We start from the raw sequence: 21,084 nt of genomic DNA, 5'->3' as shown, positions 1-21,084 counted from the left end.
GGATAAAAGAGCAAGGACGAGTACTAGTGTTACAACTGACAAGCATGCTGGATGATTTAATGACTTGGTGCTCGGATTTAAATAGTAGAAATGCTCGAGCTATATACGATGCCTTGAGGAGACACGAGAGAACTATCTAAGAGATCATTCATCTTCCTTATACGAAATTGCTTCCGTAATATAGACGATGATTGCTTTTATGAAAAAAAAAAAAAAAAAAAAAAAAAAAAAAGTGTATAACGAGAAATAGTTAATTAACGTTGCGAAACAAAATTTTCGTTTCGTTAGTTAACTGGACTTAATTAAAAATTGTTCTCCTCGGAAATTTCTCAAGAAACCGGAGGCGTTTCTTGTCCGAAGAATAACGCTAAGAAAAGAAAAAAAAAAAAAGAAAAATAAAAGAGAAAGAGAAAAGAAGAAAAAAAACAAGAGAAAAGAAAAAGAAGATTGAACAACAAAAAAAAAAAGAAACAGAAAATTTCTTGCTTCGTGTGCATCGGAAGGTCGAAGGTTGTTTCCTTTGGTTTCATAAGACCCTTTAAATGGTAGGTAGCATAAACTCGGATCGGAGCAGTAAATTACGCTATCGGGATACAGAAGGGACTCCTGATTCGTTTCATCCCTTCTCTTACCTACTTTCTTTCCCTTCCTTCCTTCCTTCCTTCTTTCCTTCCTTCCTTCCTCAGGTCTCTCATTTACCTGGTGTTGTTGTTCGTGTTGGAACTCCGAAGAGATGGAGGAGAAAGAGGAGGAGGAGAAGGTTGAAACTCAATGACGGGACCCGTTAAGGTTCGGGCATCGTACGCCTTACATCTGCCACGCTTCATCGAAGACAAAGACCTTTGAGTTGCCCTTAGGGTTCTCCTTCCAAGATATTCCGGAAAAATCCTCGACTTTTTCTCGGAACTTTCTAATTCGTGGTCTTCGACGATTTTAGGAAAAAGGGATTTCTTTTGTCCCTTTTTCCCCTCTTTTCTCTCTCTCTCTCTCTCTCTCTCTCTCTTTCTCTCGTGGTCTTTTTCCCCTCTATTTTAAGAATATTATTTTTACTTAAGTCAAAGTTGATTTACGATCGCGAAAATAGATTTTAATAAAAGTTATTTTCACAAGTTTAAAGTATATTTCTTTAATCTATTACCGTTACGAAAGATCGCCATTTTCGTTCTCATATTTTCGTTATCGCGAGAAAAATTACAACCGTTCCCGTTTCGGCTTTACGCCCGGTGATATGCATAAATATCGTAGGTCACGGCGTTAATTATTAAAATTAAATTATATCTCGGGGCGATTTTCCCCGATGCATTTTGAATTTATTTTATAATGCATGATTAGTGTCTATAGATGAATCGGCTTATCGATCGTGAAATGCTCTGCTTCCTGATTAGTTAATGGAAATTTTTAGTGTATAGGTATATACTTATACGTATATTATGGCTTGCGCCAATTGCATATATAAGTGATATATATATATATATATATATATATATATATACACACACATATATGTATATATGTATATCGAGAAGAATTCAGTTGATTTTATTGTTGCAGAATGAAACGATCTTCGACGAAATGCATCATTCATCGTTTGAAACGCTATAAAACGATAGTGGGTAATTTCACATCCTCGGCTAACATTGTACGAGAATTAAAGTGTTTAACATAAACACGAATGTTCTTTTATTGTCGACAATCGTTTTATTTTGCCGCACGCTCGTTAAGAAATATATATATTATCTTACGTACATAGGTAGTACTTATTTACTTATGTACGATCTTAAGTACCGTAAAGTAAATATATGTTGGTACGATTTAACAGACGCAAGAGATCGTCTCGTTTTCATTGATTTGCATTAGAGATATTGAATTTTGCAGAATCGATTTATCGTTCGATATTAATCAACGCGAGGACATACACGTGACTATAGCGAGGTAGAAATCGATAAGCGTAAAAAATTTTCATCGGTAGCATGGAATCCCGATTATCTTTCGTTAATGGCACTGATATATATATATATATATATATATATATATACTATATACGCATACATGCATGCATGCATACATACATACATACATACATACATACATATATATATATAATATATTCGAAAAACGATATGGCAAAAAATTTAATAAAAGTAATAACCGGACGCACGATAATGAGTATCTTACTGCCGGCCTGCTCTTTATCCTGTCGCGTAGGTGGAGTCGCTTCTCGTTTATGTACTTTTCTCTTTGCCAACGGACGTTGTTTGTGTTGGTACGTGCATTGATTCGAGTTCGCGTATACAGGGTGTCTCGGCCCGATGAGTATACAACACGTAGATTTATAGATAAAACTATAGGAAAAAAATGAAAAAAGAAGGAAAAAAAAAACGGACAAAAAAAAAGAGGATGAATCGTTGATTAAAATTCCAATGTCTTTGATACGAAGTGCAACGAAACCTATCGGTTGGTATAGTATTGTAATAATAGTCAAGATAAAAAGGTTTTTATTTATGAACTATCACGACCGTAATGTAATATACCTTGCCATAAAGGCCATTTGTATTTTTCTCAAGTAGTCACGTACCGTAACAGATTCGTGCACGCGATCAATGATAGATCGATAGAAATCGTCGAAGCGATTCATTAGAATAATACATTGTGCGAACGTTCACGTTCTTATCGTTCGTGAAAGGACCTGTAGATACGTCATGATCTTTTCAGCCGGTCGTGCATTACATACATATATATATATATATATACATAATACATACATACGTATATAAGAGATATATCGAGTCATACGAGTAGGAAGGGCATAGGAGACGATCTCTCGGATGAGACACTCGCGTTTGTCACCGACTAATAATCGCTGCAAGCGGTTGCGTCTGACGAATCATAGGCCTCGGATTCTACCAGAGCAAGTTCTACCACTTTGCATCGTGAATCGTTCTTGTATGGGTCGAACAATGCTGCTGGCTGAGAGAGAGAGAGAGAGAGAGAGAGAGAGAAAATCTGCTGGAAGATCGGGTTAGGTAGAGAGAAGGTGGAGGGAGAAAGAGGAAGAAGGAACAGGGTGGGTCGCTCGCAGAAAGCTGCGATGGTGGGAGGGAAGATGCGATATAGAAGGAAGAGAAACGACGGAAGAAAAAGAAGAAGGGTAAGGAGGGGACGATAAAGGGGACCGGGAGAATAATAATAAAGAGACAAGGAGGCAAGATAATGTACGGCGCCGTTCTGCCGTCCATTCATGCTTTTTACTCGTTAGCGGTCGGAACTCGTAGACTGGCCAACCTCGTCTCACTTTGCCTCACCTGTCGGCCTCTCTGCTTTTCTCTTCTTCCTTTTACCCTCTCTTTCTTTTTCCTCCTCCTCTCTCTCTCTCTCTCTCTCTTTCTCTTTCTCTCTTATTCCTTCTTCTTTCTCTCTCTTCCTCGCTCGATCTAATCGTCGAACAACTCGTCTGCATGTTCGACCAGAAGCTTCCTGCACGTGCAGGTAGAGAACGTTTCCATGTGCAGGAAATACTCTTATACCCTACGTCTAGCTAAACTTTCCACGTATGTATATGCATAGATTTATATACGTATAATACGTATATTATGCATAGATTGTAGATACGTCGTATATGTATGTGTGTATGTGTGTATATATAAGTATATATATATATATATATATATATCCGTGATTAATGCCATTTTGCATGTGCAATTCGTGAGCAAGGGCAGCTTCTTCGTGTGCGGTTCTAGTCTTCGGTACGATGAAAAGTAGTCGACCTCCTCGCCGCGCGCCTTTATTCCCTCTCTCGTATATATACATACGTAGATAGTTGCATGCTCGTATCTATGTACGCAAGACACATCTTGCTCTCATCCAACTGTCAGGATAGAAGATCCAGTTCGCTCTGAATTACGAGAGACGGATGATGACTTAACTATCACTATCTCTCTCTCTCCCTCTCTCTCTCTCTCTCTCTCTCTCTCTCTCTATCTATCTATCTATCTATCTTTATCTCTCTATCCATCTTTATCTAAAGACTTTGACTTTTGTATATTTTTCTTTCTCACTCGAGTAATCGCTTAATTCTCTTGCGTGTTTTACCAGAGGCTAAAGTATTCAAGAAGTAAAACAGAGATAGAGAAATAGTAACTACAAATATATTTTTACTTATTATCAAAAACAAAGATTGTAAAATCATTTAACGATATTTATTAAGATCGAAACATTCGAACGATGAAAATATTTATTAGATATCCCATGCGACATACATACATAAATAAATATATACATACATATATACATACGTTCTTTTGGATTACTCGACATTTATTTTCTTTATCCCCTATCTAATATCTATTGCGAGATTCTAATATCAAATGCGAGAGTAGAAAAGCGTGTCAAAGAAAGGGCTCTTAGATTCGATAGAAAGAAGAAATTGATCGGGAAGGATATGGAACGGAGGAACGTGTAAATGATAAAAGAAAAAGAAATGAGAAGGAGAAGAAGAAAAAGTATGAGGAGGAGGAGGGAGGGAGGGAAGGAGGGGAAGGTAAGAGACGGTACCACGTAAGGGATCGAATGGTGGTGTGTCAATGTGTCAGAGAAGAAGAAGAGGTCCTCCGCAACGGAGTTGCCTTTTATGTCCACATAAGTCGTAAGGTGAGGCCCAGCAGCAAAGCGGGTGCGGTGGGTCTTTCTCGTGCGTCCCTCCTGCCCCCACCCCTCCGCCCTTTCTCCGTCGTACCCTACCCCACCCTTCGACTGGTTCGCCGCCGCCAGCACGCCGCCACCACGCGCCCTCTTCTCCCACCCTTTTTCTACCTCATACTTACTCTTCTTCTCGAGCGGAGCCGAGTAGAGCCGAGGACGAACGGCACCCCATTTGGAGCAGCCGGTATTATCGCCGCGTATGGAAGAAGCGGCATTCGCGCACCGCTGGAATATCAAGGAGCTTCTTGGATGCGACAACCAGCGATGCCACCGTTGCAAGAACGCTTGAATGGAGCGACAGGAAAGCCAGTATTCCAAAGTGCTATCTCTTTCTCTCTCTCTCTTTCTCTTTCTCTCTCTTTCTCTGATTCTCGTCTCGTTGACGGGATAGCCAAAGGGGCCCTCGTTTCGAGGAAGCAGTCGACGATTGGAAATCGTAGCAGCAGTCCGTTTGAATGGAACCGATCTCTCTCTCTCTCTCTCTTTCTTTCTCTCTTTTTCTCTTTCTCTCTCTACCTCTTTCGTACGCTAGTCGTCCTTTTTCTTCACCCTTTGTTTTCTCCGTCTCTCTCTCTCTTTCTCTTTATCTTTCTCTTTCTCTTTGCAAAACTCTTACTACAGCGATGCGCTGTTTTGTTCGCGATACATGCCGGTACAAAGAGGCATTTTAAAAGAGGGAGATATAACAGCGTGTCGTCGTCGAAACGTGTCGTTTGAAGTTTTAGCTCTCTCTCTCTCTCTCTATCTCCTCTTGCTTGCTATCTCTCTTTCCCTTTTGCTTGATAGATCCACGACACGTTTCACGCGCGTATCTCGTGCACGTCGTGCATCCTGATTTTGCGGAAGGACAAAGCCCTCTCTCTGTCTCTTTTTCTCTTTACCTTAGTTACTACGAGAAAGTTTTCGATATTATACAGACGAAAGAAATTTATTGACGTCCTTTAAATATTCCATTGTCATGGATATACCACCTTTCATATATCAATTGATCGAATCGTTTGATTAATATCAAATAATGGTTTAATGTTTTTCTTTTTTATTTTTATTATAAAGATATATAATAGATATATATATATATATTTTTTTTTTTTCTTTTGTCTGTTTTTCAGATAAAAGATTCCGGGTGTCTTGTATTATATGGCACGACAAAAGCACACGAACATCTTTGGGAAAGTATCCTTAGAACCCTTTTTATCCGGCTATTACATTTCTGCAGGTAGAAGCTCCGGTAAGTACTACCACTACTCGCCGACACAGCAGAAACACCTTTTTTCTCGCTTAGGAACACCCATTGAGGGAGGAGAGAAGAAGAACCCTCTCTTCCTCTTGAGACAAAGCGCACAAGAGAGAAAACCTTATTCTTTCTCTTTCTCTCTGTCTCTCTCTATTTCTCTCTTTGTCTTTCTCTTTTCTTTCAGAAAGTCGATTCCTTCTTCTATACGAATTTCGCGAGTGCCGAAGAAACGTCCGTTTCGTGGAAAGGACGAAAGGACGATCGCACGATTTTGTCGTCATGAATTACCAAAGCCGCGATATACCTGCGGAATCTTTTCTTCTTGATTTCGTCCTTTTGGCCAACTCGCGAAATGCGATTTTTTCCAATTCAATTCCGAAGCAGATCGTCCTTGCTTGGATTCCATTGATCGCTATGGTATTCCAACGATTCGATCCCGAGTTGTTACCGGTAGCTTCCACTTTTGGGATTTGCTATCTATCTTTCTCTCTCTTCCTTTCTTTCTTTTTTGATTTCTTTTTTTTTCTTGTTTTTTTCCCTTTTTTTTTTTTTTTTTTTTTTTTTTTTTTTTTTTTTTTATTGCACGTCAGTTTCGCATCGAGAAACGCCTGGTTTCGCGCGAAAGTGAACTTTTGCCAATCTCTCTCTCTCTCTCTCTCTGTATGTCTGTCTGTCTGTCTCTCTCTCTCTCTCTCGTTTCTACTCGATTCGTATTTCTTCGTATTCCATTCGTTACCTTTTCAGCGCTTTTACAGTAAAACTCTAAAAGGAGTAAACGCGAGCCTCGAATTTCGCTATATAGGAAATTCGTTTCAACTTTGACCCCCTTTGAATAACGCTTTTGAGAGAGTAAATACTTTGTAGGTTACGTAAAACGAAGAAAACGTTAAGTAGAAACGTTCGCTCTCGATTGGAGGATACGGATTAACTCCTCATTTTATTTTTCTCCGAAGCCATTTTATGCTCTTCGACGATTTAGCGATGATTTTTATTGTACGTACGCGTTAAGAATTCGAACGAGAATGCGTTGCGTCTCGGTGTGTTTAATTACAAAAAAAAAAAAAAAAAAGAAAAAAAAGAAAAAAAAGAAAAAAGCAAAGTAAGAAAGAAAGAAACTGTCACGTGCCGTCGATCAATCTCGTTCGAACAATTTTCAAGGAAAAATCATATTTTTTCATGATTTTTCTTGGAATAAATTCGTAGTTATATGTGAGGTTGATCGATGACCTTCTATTAATTTGCTTGATATCTCTGTTAAGATAAATCAAATTTAAATGCGTCTCGGATATCCTTATCTTGTTATCTCTGTTTGAAATGCATAGAATTCTTCTATTAGATATTTGTACGCATATTCGCGGATGACTAACGTAAAAAGAAAATCTCTTCGTTAACTCTAGAAATTGCTCTCGAACTTTTCACACCGACCTTTTGACCTTTCGCTCGTACTTTGGACAGATATCGATTATTTTCTCGTACGTTAATAGGATTATTAAACCTCTACCGCGACCGGATTATCGTGTATTTAATTGCACTAGGGACAAACGAATATATCTATAATTTGTTACGCTCATGGCTCTTAACGAATAATTGGCGATATCGATGGTGTAATATTAGAAAGTTTGATAATAATAATAATAATAATAATAATAATAATCATAATAATAATAAAAAAAAAGAAAGAAAGAAAACAGAGAGAAAGAAAAATAGAAACAAAACAGGTGTACGTTATAAAAAGAAATTCATTGTATAAATTTCAATCGTTCATTTGATATATCCTATATATGTATGTAACATTCCAGGTATTAAGAACGGCTCGATTGTTCGAAAGTCATAATAAGTTATTTCTTAGTATATCGGTCGATCAATGAATAATCGAGTTGGTTGATTTTATAAAATGCGTGACACGATTCGTCAGTGAAATGATTTCATTCGGAGAAATGATCAGATGTGGTCATAGATCTCGCGAATGACATAGCTCTTGCTGGAATGTGACCGATTCTTGGAAAGATCTTGCGAAGGTCATCGAGCTACGACGACCGACTTCTTCTATTTTAGCTGATAGCTACGCCGATCTCGACGATCAACCAACCGTCATGACAGAAGTCATTAGAGCGTTACACCTCTGTCATTATATTTACGATCGGATCGTTGATCGCTGCTCTCGACGCGTTTAGATGTGATAACGTGATATATACATAGAACATGAACGTTTGACTATGAGATTCGAAATTTTAAAGTAGTTCTTTTTTTCTTCCTTCTTTTTTTGTTTTTCCTCCACCCCTTTCTTTTTTCTTCCTTTTTTTCTTCGTCATTGACTGGCCCGATTCTCGAGTACCGTTTATAAATGTTACAGCGATGAAATTTATATAGATCTTACATCCATTTATTATTAATTACCTGTCATTTAATAGTTGATATATGGAATATAATAAATTGCGTGTAAATTTCGAATGACACGTAAATCGTCTCAAAGCGTTTTTCATGATCGACCGTAGGAAACGTTACGTGTTCGATGCATAGATGTATACATTGCATCTTCACAACGATTTCTTTCACGCGTCAATTCATTTATCCTCTTGATTTTTCTTTTTTTCGATCTTTTTTTTTTTTTTTTTTCTTATTTTTCTTGTTTTTCTTTTACTTTCGATTTTTTCTTTTTTCTTTTTTTCTTTTCTTTTCTTTTTTTTTTCTTTTTTTTCTTTTCTTCTTTCGAGTACAGCGAGTGGAGCTAGCTAGCGAGGCGAATGGATTGCAACTTTTTCGGTGAGTCATCGAGAAGTGCAAGAATACGTAATAGGTCGCAAGAAATATTATATGAGACGAACATTAATTTATGAAACTAATCGCGGTTAGGAAAATCGCATGGTAGATACACGTGGAGTAACAGAGAGAAAGAGAGAGAGAGAGAGAGAGAGAGTCGTGAAAGATATATAGAATATTACGTAAGAGAAGAAGAGATTTTTACGATCGTGTCCACTCGATCTTTGAGCTCGGTTAGTACTTTTCTTTTTTATCGCTTTTATTTTATCCTAACTTCACACTGATTTACTACATTGGAGATATCGCGACTAAGCGAGAAAAGACGTATACTAGATCGAAAGAATTTCTTGCGATGTTGGCAAAGATACATAGGTAGTTTTAAAAAGATAAAAAGAGAAAAAGAGCGAGAGAGAGAGAGGGAGAGAGAGAGAGAGAGAGAGAGAGAGAGAGAGAGAGAAAGAGAGAAAGAAAAAGAGTGGGTGGAAAAAGAATGCGTGCTGCGAATCGAAATGTTTCAATCCTTGTCAGCATCTAAGAATAACCAAAAACCTTTCCAAAAATACGATCGTTTGAATTTGATAAGTTCTCTCTCTCTCTCTTTCTTTATCTGTAGCTTGGCGCTACAGTGTTGTAGCTGGCCTTTCAAAATGGCAACGAGCCTTGCAAAATGGTGTATCTCTGTTGGTAAGAGAAAAGGAAAAAAAATGGAGCACCGCTCCAAATTTGTAAGTCCCCACAGCTTCCGGCCGTGGATGTACGTACATCCACATAAGAACGTACGAACGACAACGAGTAAGAGTGGTCGACGAGGAGATCGACGAAGAGGATGAACACCGCGAGAGCTTCCCAAAATAAGGCTCGTGAGAATCAGGGAATTCCACTCCCACGTTTCTACTATGTGTCGGGATGGAACGCGATGCCGTGGAACTCTGCCAAAGTGACGTCAAAATTGCCTTGAGTGCACTTCTTCATCGGTTATCCCTCTTTCTCTCTACTCCTTCCTCCCTTCCTCCCTAACCCTTCTCCGCCCAATTGCCACCTCTCCTCTTCCTCATCCCTTCCCCCCATCCTTTACAGCCTACCACAGCTTTCGATCTCCGAAAGTTTTTCTTGTCATTTTATTCTACTTGATTTTTTGTTTGTTTGTTTGTTTGTTTGTTTTTTTCTTATTTTGTTCTTTTTCATCTTTAATTTTATTATTATTTTTCTTTTCTTTTCTTTTCTTTTTTCTTTTTTCTTCTTTTGTATCTTTTCCTACGTTCGTTCTCCTCATTTCATTCTTCCTTCATAATTTTCATTTCGATATATAGACGATTTCGTTATTTACGAAATGCATCGTAGAATGCGTTGCTTATTTAGTACGATAAAAGAACTTTCAATCAGACAGATATAGAGCCAATAATTGTTAGTTTCAATTAGTTTTCAGGACATCGAACTCTTCAGGAGAATATATATATATATATTTAATCTGAGAAATAAATAAATAAATAAGTAAATAAATAAAATATGATAAATAAATTTATCAACAATCCGTGCTCGTGTTTATCTGTTTTGGCGTAAGAGATTAGTAGATTTATTTTCGACATTTCGACGTATGAAATACGAGTTTGTAAATTCGAAGGAGAAGAAGAGAGAGATAGATAGATAGATAGATAGATAGATAGAGAGAGAGAGAGAGAGAGAGAGAAAGAGAGAGAGAGAGAGGAATAAAGAAAAGAAAAGAAAAGAAGAAAAAATAAAGGAAAAAAAAAAGAAGAGAAATAAAGAAAAAGAAAAATGAAAAAGAAGAAAAAGAAAGGGAGAGGGGAAAAAAAAGTTAGAATTTGGTGCTTAACGTGCTTGATGTCATGCATATTACTCATTAAAAGAAGGCATTGGAACAGGTCCGTCGAACGGAGATGTACATTACTCACTAATGTCATAAATGCAAAGGAGAGGATGGTCTTCTACGCACGGACACGTGTTTCCTTCTTATTATTCCTGGCACTTCGGAGAACACTCGAGAACCGTGATGTCCTGACGTATCTTCTTCTTTCTCTCTCTCTGTCGCTCTCTCTCTCTCTCTCTCTCTTTCTTTTTCTTTTTTTCCCGAACGCGTCACGGATGACCGAAGCTTAACTCTTGAGTTGCCTCTTCGTATCGATCGCTATCGCTATTGGTGTGAGTGCGCTGTCGTGGGTGGAAGGATCGAAGTAACGGTCGTAATAAATCGGTTCGTTAACACAGCGAAGTCCTTTGGAATACCCAAGAGATTTTCTCTCTCTCTCTCTCTCTCTCTCTCTTTTTCTCTCACTTATCGGATGTAATTCATGTAGTCGTTCCCTTTTTCCTGCTTATTTATTATTTATTTCCTTTTTTTTTTCTTTTCCCTTTTGATATAAATATATAAATCGCTAATTAGGAAAGAAAAAGAGTTTAGGTTTCTCGTAAAATCGTTGATCGTTGAAACTTATGTAGGTCTTTCGTGATTATCTCGAATGATCTAAGTGTCGTAATAACGTAAGTATGGGTAAGTAGTTACTTCCGTCTATCGTACGCAAATATCGTATGGGGCGGTATAGTACAAAGGATTTAGTAGAAGAGCACCATCGAGTCGAAGAAGAGATCATTCCAGGAAATTCTCTTCTTCGTCGTATCGGCCCGTTATTCGATCCAGCTTTTACGAATTCTCTATCTCTCTCTCTCTCTCTTTCTTTCTCTCTCGTATCCAATATCCATCTTCTTGGATTTGGTCTTTGACGAGGAGAACTTCGTAATAGCACGTCAAATTTTTTTTCAGACGTAGTGACGTTTTACATCCAGCTCCGATCGGAAAAGACTATAATTGCAAAAAGTGTATATATATGTATGTATGTATGTATTTATGTATAAGAAATATGTATGTATGTATGTATAAAAAAAAAAAAAACAATAAAGAAGAAAAGAAGGCGTCATCGATAGATAAATTATCCTGTAAGGCGAGGAATCTAATATCATCGAGGGAATTTCTTGTTAACCAGGAACACCATATGATATTGATAGTAATGAATCACCGCTCGGCGTTCATCATTTCGTTTACATCGTATCTCATTAAAAAACTTAGTAGTAGTATGTCTTAAGAAATTATGTTTACCACTTATCGATGATGAAATCATCTTTTTTTTTTTTTTTTTTTTTTTTTTTTAATTCTTTATTCTAGTCGCATTTGCGCGACACGTTTTTCTCGAATAACTACGTCGTAATAGGCGTTAATATATTTCTATGCATCGACAAAGGAATCTCTACGACTGATTCCTCATCTCTCGTATCTGTTCATGAATCGAATAAATAAATCAGGAATTTGAGTTTGCGAATTATTGTCGTATTTCTATGTACAAAGATGAATACGTATAAGGATATGTTGATGCTGAAAGTCGAAGGAGCATATATATATATATATAGATATATATATATATAGAGAGAGAGAGAGAGAGATAGAGGGCGGATGGATGAGAAAGAGAGAGAGAGAGAGAGAGCGAGAGATGGGTGAGAAAGAGAAAAAGATGCTCCTCGCTATATATCCTTAGGCGGTGAATCACGTGAAGATTGAAGCGGAGCTCCTTGCAGGCTGGAAGGAAAAGGAAAAAGAAAATTTCGCTCGCAACGGATTCTAATGACCTCATCGTGCAGAAACGGCCGGTTCTACGTGTGCCTTTCCAGGAAAAGATACGTCATCTACGAGAAAGTGTGAATCCTGCTAAATACCGCGTCGTCGCTTACAAATATCTAACAAAGTTATCTATGTACGTATGTATATGTATCTAATTGCAATTAGGTGTATATGTACTTGTTATCCTCGTCATCGTCCATTCCATTATTTTCAAAGACATTTCTTATCATCGTAATAGACGTCAAAACTTAATCGACTATTTATTAGATATTTTATCTGTTTTTTTTTTTTTTTCTTTTTTTTCCCGATTAATTCAACAAGCACATGCATCGATTGACGTAAATCGCGAATGATGACATCGACTTCTTAATTGGTAATTAAGAACTAACCGACGAAATGACGCGTGAAAATGATTTATTTCTCAAAGTTAAGACCATCGATCGTCGCGTAATCACCGATTCTGGCTTCGACTCCGATCGAAACTAATCGACGTCAAAGTTGATCGTTCCATATCGCATGAGGTTTATATTCGTGGTACATAAATTGTAATAAATGTCTTTGGATTTTTGGCAGAACGACAAACACGCGATAGTCGAGTTTTCATTTCCGCGAAATCGTAAAGCGTTTTCGTACCAGCGGGATTTTGATGATTTGATCGAAATATGGAAGAGAGAGAGAAATCGTCGATGTTTCTCTGTCTTCAATTGTACATAGAAATATATTGTTGTATTTACGGTGTCAGGTGAAAAAGCTTACTGCATATTTTTTATTTCCTTTTTTCTTTTTTTTTTCTTTTTTTTTTTTAAAATGATCGACGATAAATTATAATACATACAGAGAGAGAGAGAGAGAGAGAGAGAGAGAGAGAGAGAGAGAGAGAGAGAGAAAGAAAGAGTTTACAGAAGCATATAACTATCTCCTATGAATTACATAGAAAAGATTAATAGGTTTCATTCCATCGTTATATATAATTACAGCTTAGCCAGTTAGTTGAAGAAGGATCAGTGCTGAGGGATATGATAAATATTTTCTACGAATCGTTTCTCCGACAGATGCAACAGTGACTAAGTCACTGAAAATAATTTCTAACGGAGCACCGACTGCGTAGTTAGAAAGCAACCGAATATGGCGGACTAATTTTTGTACGAATGAAACGCGACATGCAAGCACGAATCCAAGAAACGTGCATACGCACATATGTATTTGTTTCCGGAGATAGAGTTCTTCCAAGAAATGTCATGCTCTTTCTCTCTCTCTCTCTCTCTCCCTCTCTCTCTCCCTCTCTCTCTCTCTCCCTCTCCCTTTCTTCCCCGTCTCTCTTTATTTCTCTCTTTTTTGAACGAAGGTATGGATCCACGTAGATGTAAATCGTCGAGGACTTTTCTCAGAATTTTAACCACAATTTCTGGAAAGTGTTCCAATTTTAAAATATCGTGAGCGATCTCACGCTTGAGATTTAATGGATTTGCGGTTTTTATTTTATATATATATATATATATATATATATATATATATATGTGTGTGTGTGTGTATATAAATACATATATTTTTTTTATTATCTTTTTATTCTTTTGGCACGTTTCTCTATAGCAAAAACGAATGGACAAATCCGGCTCAGAAAAGACATCGATCTTTTTGCTTGTAACTTTACTAATCTTCTAACAAATAATCTAATCGTCTAAGTGCCAAACGTGTATCTCGCCAAGTGCGTTACTTGGCATAAATTTATTCCGTTTAAATAATTATCGGCTATTACGGTGCTCGTTATAAATGGTCAAAACTATAAAACAATATATAATAAATTTGCATTTTTACAAAAAAAAAAACAAAAAAAAAAAAACCTAAGCCAAAAAAAAGAAACAAAAAATTGTGCCTTTAGATAATTTCGATTCGTTCGTCAATACGAAATCATTATTAATATTCGATTTTTTTTATTCTGTCGTCTTAGAAGCAATACAATTTATAGAGTTAAACGAGTTTTCCGATATCAATGCATACCATCGACGTTTGCGAGTATATGTTAGAGAAAGGGATATCGTATTCGTTCCGGATGGTTTTGTTCGACGAGGAAAACTTTCCGAGTATAGGTACTTACTCACTTCGAAAGAACTTTATAAGCGTACGAAAAGAAAAAAAAAAAAAAAAGTATTTCGAATTAGGAAAGAAAACATTTGTAATTAGTAAAACGCGTGAAAATTTTGTTAATTTTTCACCAGTACTATTACAATTTCAATTATTATTATTGTTATTACAATTACAATTATTATTATTATTATTACAATTACTTTTATTATTATTACTATTATTATTATTACTTTTATAATTATTATAACAATTACTATTATAATTAATATTATTATTATTATTATTATTATGCCAGGTTCTTCATTGAATTATACTTCGGCGAGTAGTATTAGAACTCGATATAGCTGACAAAATTATTATATTAAATTCTTATGGAATTGTTAATTTTTCGAAAAGGAAATTAGGATAGCGTATTAGCTTTGTCATTGTTAGAATTTCTTCTTCGCTAGATACTTCGTTAGGTAGGGAACAGAAAATGGACGAAAATGGAGTTTAGAAAATTGAATAAAAAAAAGGATGGAAGGGGAGAAAGTTTCGAACGGTTCATCCTTCGGTTCATCATGCCCTCTCTCTCTCTCTCTCTCTCTCTTCCTTTTTACGTGTCCCTTTTCAAAACTTTTCTTTCTATTCTAGTTTTATTTATACGTTCTTTCTTCAGATCGTAAAAAAGTATAAGATTGATAAAAGAAACACGTAAGAGTTTTATCTCGTTAGCTCGTCCCTACGCCATACATCGAATATCGTTAAATTTATCTTGGTGCGAATTGAACAAAGAAAAAAGAAAGAAAGAAAGAAAGGAAAAAAGAAAGAAAGGAAGGAAGAAAGAAAAAAAAAAGAAAAACAGAGAAGGGAGAGAGAGAGAGAGAGAGAGAGAGAGAGAGAGATGGGGAGAAAGAAACGCGTTCGTTGGCCTCAGGATTTTGACACGATATCTGTTATGGGGGCTACTCTCGCACACCGTGGGCGAAGTAAATCCAGTTTGTTAGGAGAGGCTCCCTTTCGCGACGCGAATAAACGCTTGGAATTTCTTTCGATAGCGAGTTATCGTTCCTATCGATCGTGCTGTCACGTTCGAGATCATTTCGGAACCGGATACCAGTTCGTTTACATCTCGCGTATCACCGAGTAATTTACTGCGGGGATTATATTCTTCTCTTTTATTCGAGAAGAAAGAGAGAGGGAGAGGGAGAGGGAGAGAAAGTATCATTCACTTCACCAGTAATTTCATTTTACGAGGAAAATAGAGAAGATAGAGAAAATAGAGAGAGAGAGAGAGAATGGAGAAAAAGAAAATTGTTAAAAGAACAATCACAATTTCGTTGAAATTTAATCGTCAGAAAATTTTCTTGATAAAAAAGTTTACGCATAGAAATAAATTTTATTAACTGTCAAATATCTTCTTCGACACTTTGAAGGTTTTTCCCAAGAGGTTTATTAAAATTGGATTTTATGGATTGGAAACTTTTTACGTGTTTGCGGTCAATTTTGAAACGCGCTCGTTCGCTCGTTCGTTTGCTCGCTCGTGTTCGCTTGCACGTTCGTAAATACATGAAGACATAGGAGATATCAGATCAACGATTAGTCGTCTACTTGCCTTCGTAAGACACGACGATTTACAGTTAGAATTTGCAGTTATGCAGTAGGTCGACTTCATCAATCGTCGGGACATTCAACGTTTCGTAAACGTTCTCTAAGTATCGTTTTTTCGATGATTATTTTTTCGATGATTTCTTCCGTCTTGGTATCATCGATGATTAGATTTTAACGCGACATAAAAGCAAATAATTGACATTGGCAACATCCTCGTAATATTTAGTATTTATTAATTAATGATTTTCATTCGCTATTAGATCTTCCCAAAGTTTCGGACAATATCGACAGGTATTTTGTTAGATATTCGATGTAAACATACATCAAATGTGTATGTTGAAATTAATTGTTCCTTTTTAACGCGCCAACGTTTATTATATTTGTACGTGAATATCTTTGATTATCGAACTAATTGATCGATGCAAAATTTAATTAACTATCTGTCATTGTATTAACACGCTCTTTTTTCTTTCATTTTTTTATTTGTTTACTTTTATCCCTCGTTAAAGAGACATCCATCGATTATATTTCATTTATTTTTCTTCTTTTTTTGTTTTTCTTTTTTTTTTTTTTTTTTTTAACGTGGAATATCATCGATAACAAAGAACAAAAAAAAAGAGAAAAAAGAAAGAAAAAAAAACGCGATAACTCGCATAGAAATCTCGAGGCTCAGCGTCGACCTGCGTCGTTTTCCTCGTTAAAACGTGGCTTCTTTTGCGTGAAAAAAAGAGAAGAAGAAAAAACGAAAAAAAACCACGAATGCATATGCATGATGTATCGCATGGCTCGTTACAATTTCGCTTATTACGTTCGTTCTTCTTCTTTTTTTTTTTTTTTTTTTTGCTTTTCTACTTTTTTTTTCGTACTCCACGCCACAAGAGTTATGAGAATAGGTATTATAAATATTGTTTATTAAAAAGCAATATGTCGGTGTGGCCGTTCTTCTTCGATTTCTTTTGTGATTTCTCAATGCATTTAGATATATAAACGCGCATATACGTTATCGTACGTTAAATATATATATACATATTTTCTTTTTTTTTTTTTTTTTTTTTTTTTTTTTTTGGAGAAAAGAACGAAATAAATCATAATAATTCATCCGCCGAACAGCGAGTGGCGCTGACTAATCGCGCGTTTCTCGTGAAAGTTGCGTTTTTTTCTTATTACCGAACGTTTCTCTACGAGCCATGTGCAACTCATAAGATCGCTATGTCTTCGCATAATCGTGATACATTACGATCGGGTACGTAACTAAGTATTTGCACACAGCGGTACAGAACGAACGAACACGCCTACATCATAGACTGCACGCGTTTACTGTCGATTTTTTTTTCTTTTTTTTTCTTTTTCTTCTTTTTTCTTTTCTTTTTTTTTTTCTTTCTTTTTTTTTTTTTTTTGTTTAAAAAGCTACGTCGTTAATACGAGTCATATATGTAAGACACGACTTGAGACGAATTGCTAACTGGTATGATTGAAAATTTCTCTCTATCCAATTGATAAAAGCTTTTAGGTCTATTCGATTGGAGTTTCTTTCTTTCTTTCTTTCTTTTTTTTATTATTTTTTCATTTTCTTCTTTGTTTTCTTTCTTTTTTTGTTTTTTTTTTTTGTTTTTTTTTGTTTTTTTTTTTTTTTCTACCCACGCGTGTACGATATATTATTTTTTTATGTAAGTATGTTTATACATATATGTGTGCGTGTATGTGTGTTTGTGTACATGTTTACATGTAATTCATGTAAATTGTTGTATGACTCGACGAGTCTATTAATCGGTATGACCATGTCTTTCTTTGATCATCAATTCCTGGGAAGTACCTGGCTAGTCGTTTGAAAACATCGTTTCAAGGCAAACAATGTCCTTAATGTTTGACGGAACTATTATATGCATGTGTATAAGTTCGATTTAGAGGAGTGACAAAGAAAAAAGGAAACCTCACGCGTTGAAACTAACGAGTATAATAATGACTGTACATGAGAGTGACAATAATTAATAATAATTATACATAGGTTAATTTAGACCCATTATGTTTTATAATTTTAGAAAGGATTATATGGAATAGGAAATACCTAATGAAACGTAAAAATAATAAAATTCCTAATCATCAATGAGAAGATTCGTACTTTTTGTTCGTAATTACGCAACAGTTCAGTTGGAGTCACATTGTCTCGTTTATTTAGCAAAAGCAAAATCGTAAAATGTCGACGGAAATTGCGCGCGGTGGGTTTCTTAGAAAAAAAAAAAAAAAAAAAAAAAAAAAGATATTCGTCGATCGATGGATCGAATTTTCTTCGTTCGTTCTTGAAAATGAAAAAAAAAATAATTATGATCGTATTCGAGTATATCGTAAAGTTTTTTTTTTTTTTCTGATTTAAAGGAAATACGCGGACATGTTTTTCTCCGGGTTTTTTTTTCTGTTTCTTTTTTCTTTTTTGTTCTTGAAAAAGAAAAAAAAAAAAGAAGATAGGAAAACAGCAAAAAGAAAAAGAAATAGGGAAAGAAAAACCCTGACAAATATTTACCAACTTAATCTTAGCTTAGAAAGGTTGCAAGGCAAGATTCGAGCCAGCTCGGTGGTAGGGAATCGTCCTTTGTACATTCCAAGCAAGGTTGCTATAGCGTGTACTTTCTTGAAGCAATGTAACGTTCTATGTATGCGTGAACGTGTTCACGATAAAGCGAATGCCATCACGACGACCAGTCTCTATGGTATCGTGTTTGATATAAGGCGGCGACCGAGCGAGTCTCGATTTATATTCATTTGATCGCAACTAGGTGTGTTGCCAGTTAGTTACACGGTTACCGACAAACTTCCTTTTGATTCTTTGCGTATTGAAAAATTACCTTTGAAAGAAATAATTATAAAGTTGCGAATGGTTTCTTTGGTAAAGGAGGTTAGCTACCCCTCGGTGACGTGGTCTCATCGATTTCTTTCTTCCGTATTTTCCACTCGTCGACTCGACTTAGGGTGGCGAAAGGGGAACAAAAGAGAGAGAGAGAGAGAGAGAGAGAGAGAGACAAACCGTATAAAAAATAGCTGGCCAATGGTAAAAGTTTTTACGACAAATTTCACCCGAGTATTTTCATTGATGTGAAACGAAGGCGATCGACGATCGTAGAAATTATCAAAAGTATGACCATTTTCTTTTCGTTTTTTTTGTTTTGTTTTCCTTTTCTTTTTGTTTTTTTTTTTTTTTTTTCCATTAGCCCTGCAAACCGCAAAAGCCATTAAACTTCTCCTCGATCGTTCGTTACACAGGATCGGAACACCTGCTCTTGACATTTTCGCAACGATGTAGCATACATATATTGCGCGCGGCCGATCGTATGCTCCTGCCGTGATTATAATTCTTGGATGACACGGTCGACGATTTATACCGTAAGCGTACATTTGGGACAAGAAATACGTGTAGTATGGTATATTCGATATATATATATATATATATATATATATATATATATCTAGTATATATGTATATATAGTTGATGGATAATCGATCTCTCGTTGGGTCGAGATTGCGAATAATCGAAAAATCATTTTCATCGTGGCAAGCTTGTTGAGAGAGAGTTTCGTAGCTAAAAGTTATTACGACATAAAGCTTCTTTTACGAAAGAAGCGTTAGATGAAAGAGAGAGAGAGAGAGAGAGAGAGAGAGCGAGAGAGCTGGTATAAAAGCAGAGCGAAGCGCAAGGTGGAGTACTCAGGAGAGAAAGAGAGTAAGCAAGAGATGGAAGAAGGAAGGAGGACAGAGAAAGAGGGGAATTCTGAAGAGAAAGAGGGAGAAGGGAGAGAGAGAGAGAGAGAGAGAGAGAAAGAGAGTAACGTAGAAGGCCTCGGGAGGTAAGGACGGGTGCGAGGCTGGTAATGCGTCAAGCACGTAACAAGAGCTGGCAGAAAGTTAACTGAACCATGAAGCCAAGGCTGGAGAGGGCAGCGCAATGGCGAGAGAGTTCCAAGAACATCGTGTTTCCTCCCGAGGACTCCCATACTCGACCGCCGACCGCCTTGCTGCTTTTCTTTTGCTCCTTTCTCTCTATTTCCCTCCCTTTCTCATCCTATCCTTCATATTCTTTCACTACTACTACTACTGCTGTTGCTACTACTACTACTACTATTACTAGTACTACTACTACTACTCTTTTGCCTCCACCAACTTCGATCGACCACTGCGAGAAACCTCTCCTTCGTTTTCCTTCTCTCTTTTCTATTCTCTCTCTCTCTCTCTCTCTCTCTCTCTCTCTCTCTCTCTCTCTCTCGCTCGCTTCCAATGATAACGTTAGCTTTGCTATTCGCCATAGTTGTTTTATTTACATTTCAAGGTCCTTAGCGGTATCTCCTGTTTCTACTGATATTTCTTCTCTAATCCTCCCCCATGGTTAATCGTTCGATCTTTATGCATCCAACACTTTTTCCATAATATAAAATTCTATTTAACATTAATTTCATATTATTAAAGGAATAAATTATCTATTAATATATTATCAACGTTTAAGAGGCGTACGATCAACGATAACGATGTGAGAGAGACATATAAGAGGAAATATAAGATCAGACGATCAGATTAAAGAAGGATGATCACTTTCGTCTCGCGAGCTTTCTTCTTTTACCTTTTTTACTTTTATCTCGGCTAAATTTCATTGGCGGGGTACCATTCCTTAGGGTCAAACTTCTTCGAGAAGTCGAATGGTATTCTTTTGTAGGCCGCCATCTTTGATTCGTTCTTAGAATCGGTGAAGCAAACAGGCAGACGGTCCCTTCCACGGATAATGTTCTCTCTTCTGCGTGTTGCCATTCTTCTTCTTCTTCTTCTTCTTCTTCTTCCTCATCCTCATCCTCAGCTCTTTCCCTTTTTTTCGCTCTCCCTCCCCTTCTTTTATTTTCTCTCCCTCCTCTTTCCCTTCGTCATTCTTTTTCTTCTCCCTCGAAACACTAACGCCGCTTTCCAATTCCCTTTACACTCGGATCCTCCATGTATTGTGCATCGCGCTTCTACGAATTTCACTTGCACGAACCATCATCCCTCTTTTCTCACTCGTTTCTCCCCTCCTTTTTATCTTCTCGTTCGTTTCAACGGGCTCTACGTCAGAAACGG

At 36.6% G+C, this 21,084-nt stretch overlaps 1 protein-coding gene across 9 annotated transcripts in view; it reads left to right on the top strand.

Annotated features, from left to right (window-relative positions):
• Nucleotides 1-21,084, top strand: part of LOC124426772 (deoxyribodipyrimidine photo-lyase) — a 61,288-nt gene that overhangs the window by 11,379 nt on the left and 28,825 nt on the right. For all 9 annotated transcript variants that reach the window (XM_046968871.1, XM_046968870.1, XM_046968876.1 and 6 more), the window contains one exon: nt 5,808-5,926. The gene's annotated coding sequence lies outside the window, so the exon portion shown is untranslated. The remainder of the gene's footprint in view (nt 1-5,807; nt 5,927-21,084) is intronic.

The sequence above is a fragment of the Vespa crabro genome, chromosome 9 (assembly GCF_910589235.1).
Source record: "Vespa crabro chromosome 9, iyVesCrab1.2, whole genome shotgun sequence".
NCBI lineage: Eukaryota > Metazoa > Arthropoda > Insecta > Hymenoptera > Vespidae > Vespa > Vespa crabro.
This window is presented reverse-complemented; position numbering and strand designations above follow the sequence as displayed.